This window comes from Vicia villosa, linkage group LG3, assembly GCF_029867415.1.
Source record: "Vicia villosa cultivar HV-30 ecotype Madison, WI linkage group LG3, Vvil1.0, whole genome shotgun sequence".
Classification (NCBI taxonomy): domain Eukaryota; kingdom Viridiplantae; phylum Streptophyta; class Magnoliopsida; order Fabales; family Fabaceae; genus Vicia; species Vicia villosa.
Window position 1 is genome coordinate 206465857 of NC_081182.1, and position 9066 is coordinate 206474922.

Sequence of the window (9066 nt, forward strand, 5' to 3'; positions counted from 1 at the left end):
CAAAAAAGAGTAGTCAAGAGATTTATCAAGAAGATCGAGAAAGAAATTAAAGGCTCGTGTGTGAATGGATACCACCTCTTTTGAATGGTTGGCAAAGCATATATTAAATGACCTATTTTTTAAATCGCGGTGTCGACGTGCAACTCTGACGAGTTGAGTTAGAGCCAATTTCTTTGTCAATCGAACCTAGAAATGAAAGAGTACAGAGGACACCAAGCCTTAACTTTTAAAACACAACAGGGACAATAAAAATAAGATCACTTTTTCATGTTAGCACAAATGTAAAATAATATTTTTCATTTACATGTAAATCCAAGGATGACTTATGACTTATTGTATACAAAGTAGCATAAAAACATAACAATCAAGTTAACATGGACTTATCTATGACTCCTCGCCCTGCTGCTATATCAGTTTCCGACAATCTCACCCCACATCCAATGCCAACAAGAGCTTAACATAACATATAACTGAAAGCATAATCAGAAACTATGTAAATCACAAAGAATCACAGAGAAAAAATAGGAGAACTCACTTGCAAATCACTCTAATTCTTCAACAATCGGGAGAAACTCACCAAGAAAACTCTCCCTATCCTCTGCAAGATCTTCATCACCATTCTCTGAATCTTAAAACCGCAGAAACTTCATCACTCTCTATTTTCTGCAAATTCTTCGATGCTTTTACATAGAACAAAAACTCAGAGCGTAGCTTTTACACAAGAATAGAAGAAAAACCCTAAATCTAGAACCTATAGCTATTCACAAACATTCCAGCGCAACTTTTTGACAAAAATTTCTAGAAAACCCTAAAATCTATCCATGTTCATTCATAGTCTTTGCAGACCCAGAGAATAAACCCTAAAACGAAAAGAAAGAAGAAGAGCTCACCTGAAAAGCTTTCCACCGCCGATCATCACCGTCACTTCCGCCGATTGAAGGTTATTGTTGCTCGATTCGCTCTTCACATCGCAAAATCCTTGATGTTATGGAGATTCTCCGTTATGATTTCCACTCGACCCCTTTCAGATTTGCCTCCTTCCAGTCATTTCCTGCAATAATCGCACTCGGGTTAGAAAGGAGAAGGGAGAGAGGATTTCAAAAATGTAATTGAATTGGAGAATGAACCTAGGTGCGGCGGCGGCGCCGTCGTCTTCTTCATCGCTGCTATGGAGATTCATCATCTCTGCGTTGGTTTTTGTGTTTATAGCCGCAGCGACTGCCGTCGGAGGCATGGCGGCACGATGGCTTAAGGTTTTTTTGTTTGAAACTGAAGGAGAAGGTAAGAGAGGGAAGGAAGCGATGATATGAGAGTTAAAGAAGAGATAAACTGAAACGTATTAGGAATTGCTTTCTCAATTTTATTTTATTTTTCTTTAATAAAAAATAATTAGAAAAGAAAATAATAAAAAAGAGGGAAACTGAAAATAAAAGAGGGAAAGTTTGGCGGGCTATAAAATTGTGGGCTTCGGCCATAGTTTGAAGTGAAATTTATAAGCCGCGGTTATTAACCGTGGTATAAACATGGTAATTTAAGAAAAGGCTACCGTTTCACAATCTGAGTTTAATATTTCAAAACATATTTCTATGGTTTGAAAACTCTGGCCAAAGCTTATATGTAGCCACAGTTTTTGAGTTGTGGAAGAATTTAGCGTGGCCGTAGGCCATATTTCTTGTAGTGGATATTTTGGAGTTTCAGCAGGGATGATCCCTATAGAAGGGTCCATAAAAAAAACTGTCTTTAATAATTAATCATATAAAGTGTCATACTGTAAGTTATTTTATTTTAATGAGTTACAATTAGGCCCAGTTAGTTAGAGCCTTTTTCTCCAACAAATAGCCTATAAATACTACAAGAGTCCACATTGTTTTTTTTAATAAGCAAGAAATATATTAATCAAGAGAACCCAAGTTCTCAAAGCTTGATACAAAAAGCACGGATTGAGTACCGGCAGAAGAAAATTATACTCCAATGGAGCCTTATGACAAATAGAAAAGAGGATCCCTACCAAACTCGTAAAAATTACAATTGGGCTGTATAATTTTCCCAACGAAGGACCAACGCCACACCAAGGCTTTAACCCCCCAAACGATGTCGGAGATGTTCCAAGTATCACCTCTAAAAACAATACCATTCCTAACTAACTAAATATGCCAAACCACCGCCAACCACACCACTCCCTCTTTTCCCTTTCTAACTCTAGCCTTCCTTCCGAAGTTGTACCACCTCAAAAAACTTTCCTTGATATCCTACGCTTTGTAATTATCGAATCCTATCCACTTAACAATTTCCCTCCACACCAATTCAACACAGTAACACGACATCATTAAGTGGACTGAAACCTCTTCGAAACAACAACAAAAAGCACAAACAGAATTGGAATATGAGATTATACCTTTTCGAAAAAGCGCTCCTCTTGTTGGTAGTTTATTAATGAAACTACGCCATCCGAAAGCTTTCGATTTCATCGGGACCTCCATCTTCCAAACAAGTTTTAAAGCTTTGTCGAAATCTCCCTCCGGGCCAAACGAAATGTGTTTTCTGCTAAGGGAACCGTAACAGCTCCTTGCAGAGAAATTTCCTTCTTTATCAAGGAGCCAAACCACACTGTCTGCTATGGATTGATCGTCTAAGACACCTTTAAGATCTTGTTTCAGCTGCTCCAACAAGACGGAAACAGAGCTGTTTGCGGCCAGGACCTATTGGATTTGCACTGCATCAGTTTGTTGAGCAGCTGGGGGCTGGAACAGGCTACTGTTTGCGTGCAGGGGCTGCTGCAAAAACGCATCAGCGAAAGGCAGCGCTGCAGAGGGCTAGTAGTTGTTCGATAAAGACCGTGATATGCCAAAATCACGCCACCTCCAGACTCCATCAATCCAACTTCCCATAAGGGCCACAGAGACATCCTGCAGAGACGATTTCAGGTACAACAGTGGATAAAAATCTTTAAGGGGTCCCCGATTTGTCCAGTTGGAATGCCAAAATGAAGTAATGCCGCCGTTACCTACAGAATAAAAACAGTTAGTTTTAAAGAAGTTGTCCGGTTCCAATGACAATATATCCCTCCACCAATAAGACTTCGCTTCCTCCCCCTTTCCTTTAGCACCCACGTGAGCCACACTAAGATTAACATCTCCATACCGCGCTTTCAACACCCCGTACCACAAAGAATCCGGTTTGTATACATTCCTCCATTTCCACTTATATAAGAGAGCGGAATTAAAATCTTCAATCCTTCTAATCCCCAACCCACCCTTCTCAATAGGAAGGCAAACCGATTCCCAACTAACCCAATGAATGCACCTTTTGTTTTCCGTTCCGCCTCACAAAAAGTTACTTTGGATATGATTAATATCCTTAATGACTTTCTTTGGAGCCCCTTAGAACGATCGGTAGAATATAGCTAAGCTACTAAGGACCGCCTTAATAAGAGTAATTCTACCACCGAAGCTAAGGAATCTTCCTTTCCAACTAGCTAGCCTCTTTTTAACTTTCACCAACAAAGGCTCCCAAGTGATGATCCTTCTAGGGTTGCTACCGATAGGTAATCTTAAGAAGGTAAACTCCTTCCATTCCCTCCTACAACCAAGAAAATTATTGGCTATCACCAATAGATTATCACTAATGTTGATCCCAATTAATTTTCTTTTATGGAATTTTATGCCTAATCCGGATATCATCTCAAAGGCTCTCAAAACCGATTTGATGGCCCACAAGTGAGTCCAACTACCATCTCCAATCAAGAGAGTATCGTCCGCAAATTGAAGGACATCTATGAAGCACCTTCTCTTGAACGGAAACCCCGCAAAATCTCCATTCTCCACCGCTTTATTCACTAAACCCATCAAACCTTCCACAACTATGACGAAGAGGAAAGGAGAGATTGGATCGCCTTTCTCAACCCCTTCTCCACCTTGAATTCCTTAGTGGGGATCCCATTCACCAACACCGACATATGACTCGTAAAAACAAGAGCATTCATCCACTTTATCCAACTTTCTCCAAATCCCATTCTTATCATCATGGCTCGAAGAAACTCCCAATTGACCTTATCATAGGCTTTCTCAAAATCTACTTTAAAAAGTAACACTTCCTTTTTTTTTCCTTAGTAGCACAATCAACCAACTCGTTCGCCACTAAAACCCCGTCCAACAATTGTCTCCCGGGAACAAAAGCGCTTTGACTATTAGAAATTACTTTGCCAATCACCTTCTTGATTCTTCCCGCCAACGCTTTAGAAATGATCTTATGAATACTACCAACCAAACATAATGGCCTATAATCGTCTAAACCTAACGGAATGTTAGACTTAGGAATCAAAGCCAAAAAGGATGAGGTTATTGATTTAGATAAAAAGGTCCCCAAGAGTCCACATTGTAATCTAAATAATTTTTTGAATGAATTTTTAATCATTTTTTTAATGTGTTTTTCATTTTGCTACCACTTGTCAATATGGTATTAGAAGACTAAAGATTGCCCTGATATCTCTCTCATTTTCTTCATTCCTGTATCTTTCTCCTATTGGATATAAAGATCTCTCTCTCCACTATCCTTCAACTTTCTCTTTTGAGGTTTATCTCCACATGTTTCTCTTTCAATTGTTTTTTGATATTTCCTTCTTATCTTCTACCAAAATTTTATTTTTTCCATTTTCATTCCCTCCTTCGTATTCTCTCTCCCGCCTAAGAAATCCTTGATTTTACCCTCACAGAAACTCTTCATTTTATTTCCTTTCTTTAAATCATCAACCTTCATCATCCCTTCATTTCCATGAAAACCAACCATGAAACACCATTTCCCACTGATCCAACCCGCCACCAATCCACACTACATTCTCTTCCTCCAACAATCCACCCTAAAATGCCTCTGATTAACCTTCCAACCATAATCGAAGGTACTAATTATATATGCTTGTTCTACAAACACCTTAGTTACAACTTAGGATTAGCCATCGTTTCTCCTTCCCCGAACAACACAAACTTTCATCTCCCAGTCTCGCTCGATAAAACTCTCCCTTAGATCCAAAAACAAATTAAGGTTCATCGATAGAAGCCTAATTCACCCTGAGTCATCAAACCATAAATTTGTCACTTAGGAGTTGGGACCACTACAACAATATGTAATTGGCATATTTCATTTCCAAAGACATCTGTGAAATCGTTCTTTGGATGGATATTGTCAAAGAAATCTGTGAAGAAGTTCATGAGCGTTACCACCATGGTGACATTTTTTAGATTTTGGATCTTTAAGAGGAAATTTACACCTAGAAAACAGGGATAACAAAATGTTAATCAATATTTCACAACCCTCAAGAAACTCTAGCAAGAGTTTGATAATTTTCTCCCAATCTCAAGTTGCACTTGTAACCCCACCTACCTTTATCAATTATTAATGACCATCAAAACCTATAAAGAAAGTGATTATGTTATATTATTCTTGAAATGGATAAAAGATTAATATGACCTTTGTGCTCAAATAATGATCATGAACCCTCTTCCACCTGTCAAAAAAGTATTCTCTTTACTCATACAACAAGAAAGACAATAAATTGCCTTGATTGAGGAAGAAAAGATGGTAACTCAAGTAGCCAAGTCATACATGAGAGGTCGTCCCACTAATTTTGGAGCTAAACCAAGTTCTTTCATCAATAATAACGGTCTCAAGTTTGTACCTTCTGCAATAAACCCGACCACATAATAGAGGTTTGTTTTAAGAAGCACAAGCTTCCACCATATACATCAAGAAGTTGAATATTTCCCAGGTGACTACAAATCATCATAGTATTCATTGATAAATTTAGACTAAGGGTGGCAAAATGGATGGATGGGATAAATATGGATTGGATTGTTAATGGATGGATCAAAATAATCCATTAGCCCATTAAGAATCCACTTAAACTTTCTTAAAAATATCCAATCCAATCCATCCATTTAGAATAAAATCCATCTAATCCATTCATTTAGATCATTTTAGTGGATGAATATTCATCCATCCAAAAAATTAACTTAAATATACTTTTAGAAAACTCGATTTTACTGTAATTTTAGAAAAAACTTGTTTTTACTTTAATTTTGGAAAAACTTGATTTTACTGTAATTTTGGAAAAACTAGATTTTACTGCATTTAAAAAAACTCGATATTACTGTATTTTCAAAAAAAAGTTACTGTACTTTCAAAAACCCGATTTTAATGTATTTTCAAAAAACTTGATTTTCTGTATTTTAGTAAAACTCAATTTTACTGTATTTCCAAAAAAACAAGATTTTACTCTATTTTCAAAAAACTCGATTTTACTGTATTTTAAAAAAAACTTGTTTTTACAATAATTTTGGAAAACTCGATTTACTGTATTTTCAAAAAACATGATTTTACTGTAATTTTTGAAAAACTTGATTTTACCATAATTTTTGAAAAACTAGATATTATTGTATTTCTAACTTGATTTCTCTTTATTTTTGGAAAAACTCAACTTTACTGCATTTTCAAAAAACTCAATTTTACCATAATTTTTGAAAAACTAGATTTTGTTGTATTTTGCAAAAACCTTATTTTATTGTATTTCTTAAAAACTTGATTTCACTTTATTTTTTGAAAAACTCACCTTTACTGCATTTTCAAAAACAAGATTTTCCTGTTTTTTCAAAAAAATCAATTTTACTATATTTTTTTAAAAAACCTTACTTTACTGTATTTTCAAAAAAACATGATTTTACTGTATTTTTGGAAAGACACGATTTTATTGTTAATTATTGGGAAAAACTTGATTTTACTCTATTTTTAGAAAAAATTGATTTTTTTAAAAATACAGTAAAATCAAGTTTTTCAAATATAGAGTAAAATGAAGTTTTTTCGAAAATAAAATAAATTCTGGTTTTTTGAATTTACAATATAATCAAGTATTTTGAAAATTCATTAAGATCAATTTTTTTGAAAATACAGTAAATTAAGGTTTTAATTTTTTTTGTTAAATCGGGTTTTATGAAAACTACAGTAAATTTGATTGTTGCTAAAAATAGGGTAAGATCGAGTTTTTTGAAAACACGGTAAAATCAAGTTTTTTGAAAATACAGTAAAATCGAGATTTTCCTAAAATTCAGTAAAATCAAGTTTTTGAAAATACAGTAAATTTGGGTTTTTTTGAAAATACTTCAAAATTGAGTTTTTTAAAGACATAAGTAAAATCGGATTTTTCCCAAAATCCAGTAAAATTGTTTTTCTAAATTCAGTAAAATCTATTTTTTTTGAAAATACAATAAAATCAAACTTTTAAAACAAAATACAGTAAAATCAGGTTTTTTGAAAATACAGTAAATTCGAGTTTTTCAAAAAATATAGTATAATCGGGGTTTTCCAAAAATACAAGAAAATTGGATTTTTCTAAAAATACAGTAAAATTGTTTTTATAAATACTGTAAAATCTAGTTTTAAAAAAATTCAGTAAAATTGAGTTTTTATAGCAAAATACAGTGAAATCTAGTTTTGCCAAAAATAAATTTAAAATCAAGATTTTGAAAATACGATAGAATTGAGTTTTTTTTTAATTATTACTACATAATTGAGTTTTTTAAAAAGTACAGTAAAATCAAGTTTTCTAGAAATACAGTAATGTCGGTTTTTCAAAAATACAGTAAAATCATGTTTTTCTAAAAATATAGTAAAATTGTTTTTTAATTATAGTAAAATCAAGTTTTTTGAAAACACAGTAAAATCAGGTTTTGAAAACAAAATACATTAAAATCGGTTTTTTTAAATACAGTAAAATCGCTTTTCTAAATACAATAAAATCTAGTTTTTTGAAAATACAGTAAAATTGAGTTTTTAAAACAAAATCTAGTAAAATCTAGTTTTTTGAAAATATAGTAAAATCAGGTCTTCCAAAAAATACAGTAAAATCGATTTTTTCAAAAAATACTATAAAATTAAGTTTTACAAACATACAGTAAAATCAGATTTTGTGAAAATACAGTAAAATCAAGTTTTTAATTGATGTAACAGATTTAAAATATATAATAATAATAATAATCCTTTGGATCATTAAAATATGATGGATGGATTGGATCAATCTATGTATATAAATGGATGGATTTTGTCCAATCCATTAACTTACTTTTTAAGTGGTGACACTAGTACAGAAAATAGTTTTTACATCGGGCGAAAAAGACTTTTTACATCGGTTCTAGGCCCGATGTAAACACAGGCGATGTAAAAAGTCTAGGACATTTTACATCGGGTCAGAGCCCGATGTGAAAGTCATCATACCACATCGGTTGATTTCATAGGTCTGATGTGAAAAACAATAAAAAAATTTATTTAAAAAAAAAATACGCAACCTTTTACATCAGATTTTTTTAATGAGATAGATTTTTTTAATGAATAGATTAAATGAATTTTGTCTTTAATGGATGTCGCTAATTGTTATAAAAAAAGATTGAAATAAACCAAAAAAAAAAAAAATTTGAGGTGAGAGAACAAATTACAATGAAAACGAAACTAAACAGATTAGACAAATAAATCCTACGTCCTTGCATTTGTACCATCCGCCTCACGACAACAAACGACAGCAAACGTACAAATCCATCCGCCTCATAGGTGAGACCAAACCAAAACTATTACAATATATTATTGTTATTATTAGAATATTATTATTATTATTAAAATAATATATTCAAATAGAAACACTGCAAAAACAATTGTCACCCACCTTCCTACCGGATTCCTCATTGATATGGTAGAATCTAAATGATGTGTAATAATGACACTAGTGTAGAAATGATTCCCAAATTCATGCCAATACAAGCAAGTGGTAATTTTAGTAATCTTTGTGTAAGTTTGTAAGTTGGCATTGTTGTAGGATTCATTTCAACTTGTTTGTTTCTTTTGTTGAGACCACTGTCTCCATGCAATGCATTCAAATAAACAACTTCCACTTGAAAGTTCCTCGCCATATTCGTGGCCAATATAAACAATTCAACAAAAATATTGAACTTGAGAAAAACTCTTATAAAGCATTGTCTTTTCTTTGCATTAGTAACAAAACTTCTTTGAGTAAAAAAAAGTATCTTTATC

General features: G+C 33.3%; 1 long non-coding RNA gene across 1 annotated transcript; it reads right to left on the reverse strand.

Annotated features, from left to right (window-relative positions):
- Positions 1-330: 330 nt before the first annotated feature.
- LOC131657206 (uncharacterized) lies at positions 331-990 on the reverse strand. Its single transcript, XR_009300528.1, has 3 exons — positions 891-990; positions 536-680; positions 331-453 (listed from the first exon to the last, which is right to left on the reverse strand). It is a non-coding gene; the product is annotated as an uncharacterized LOC131657206 (long non-coding RNA).
- Between the last annotated feature and the right edge of the window lie 8076 nt (positions 991-9066).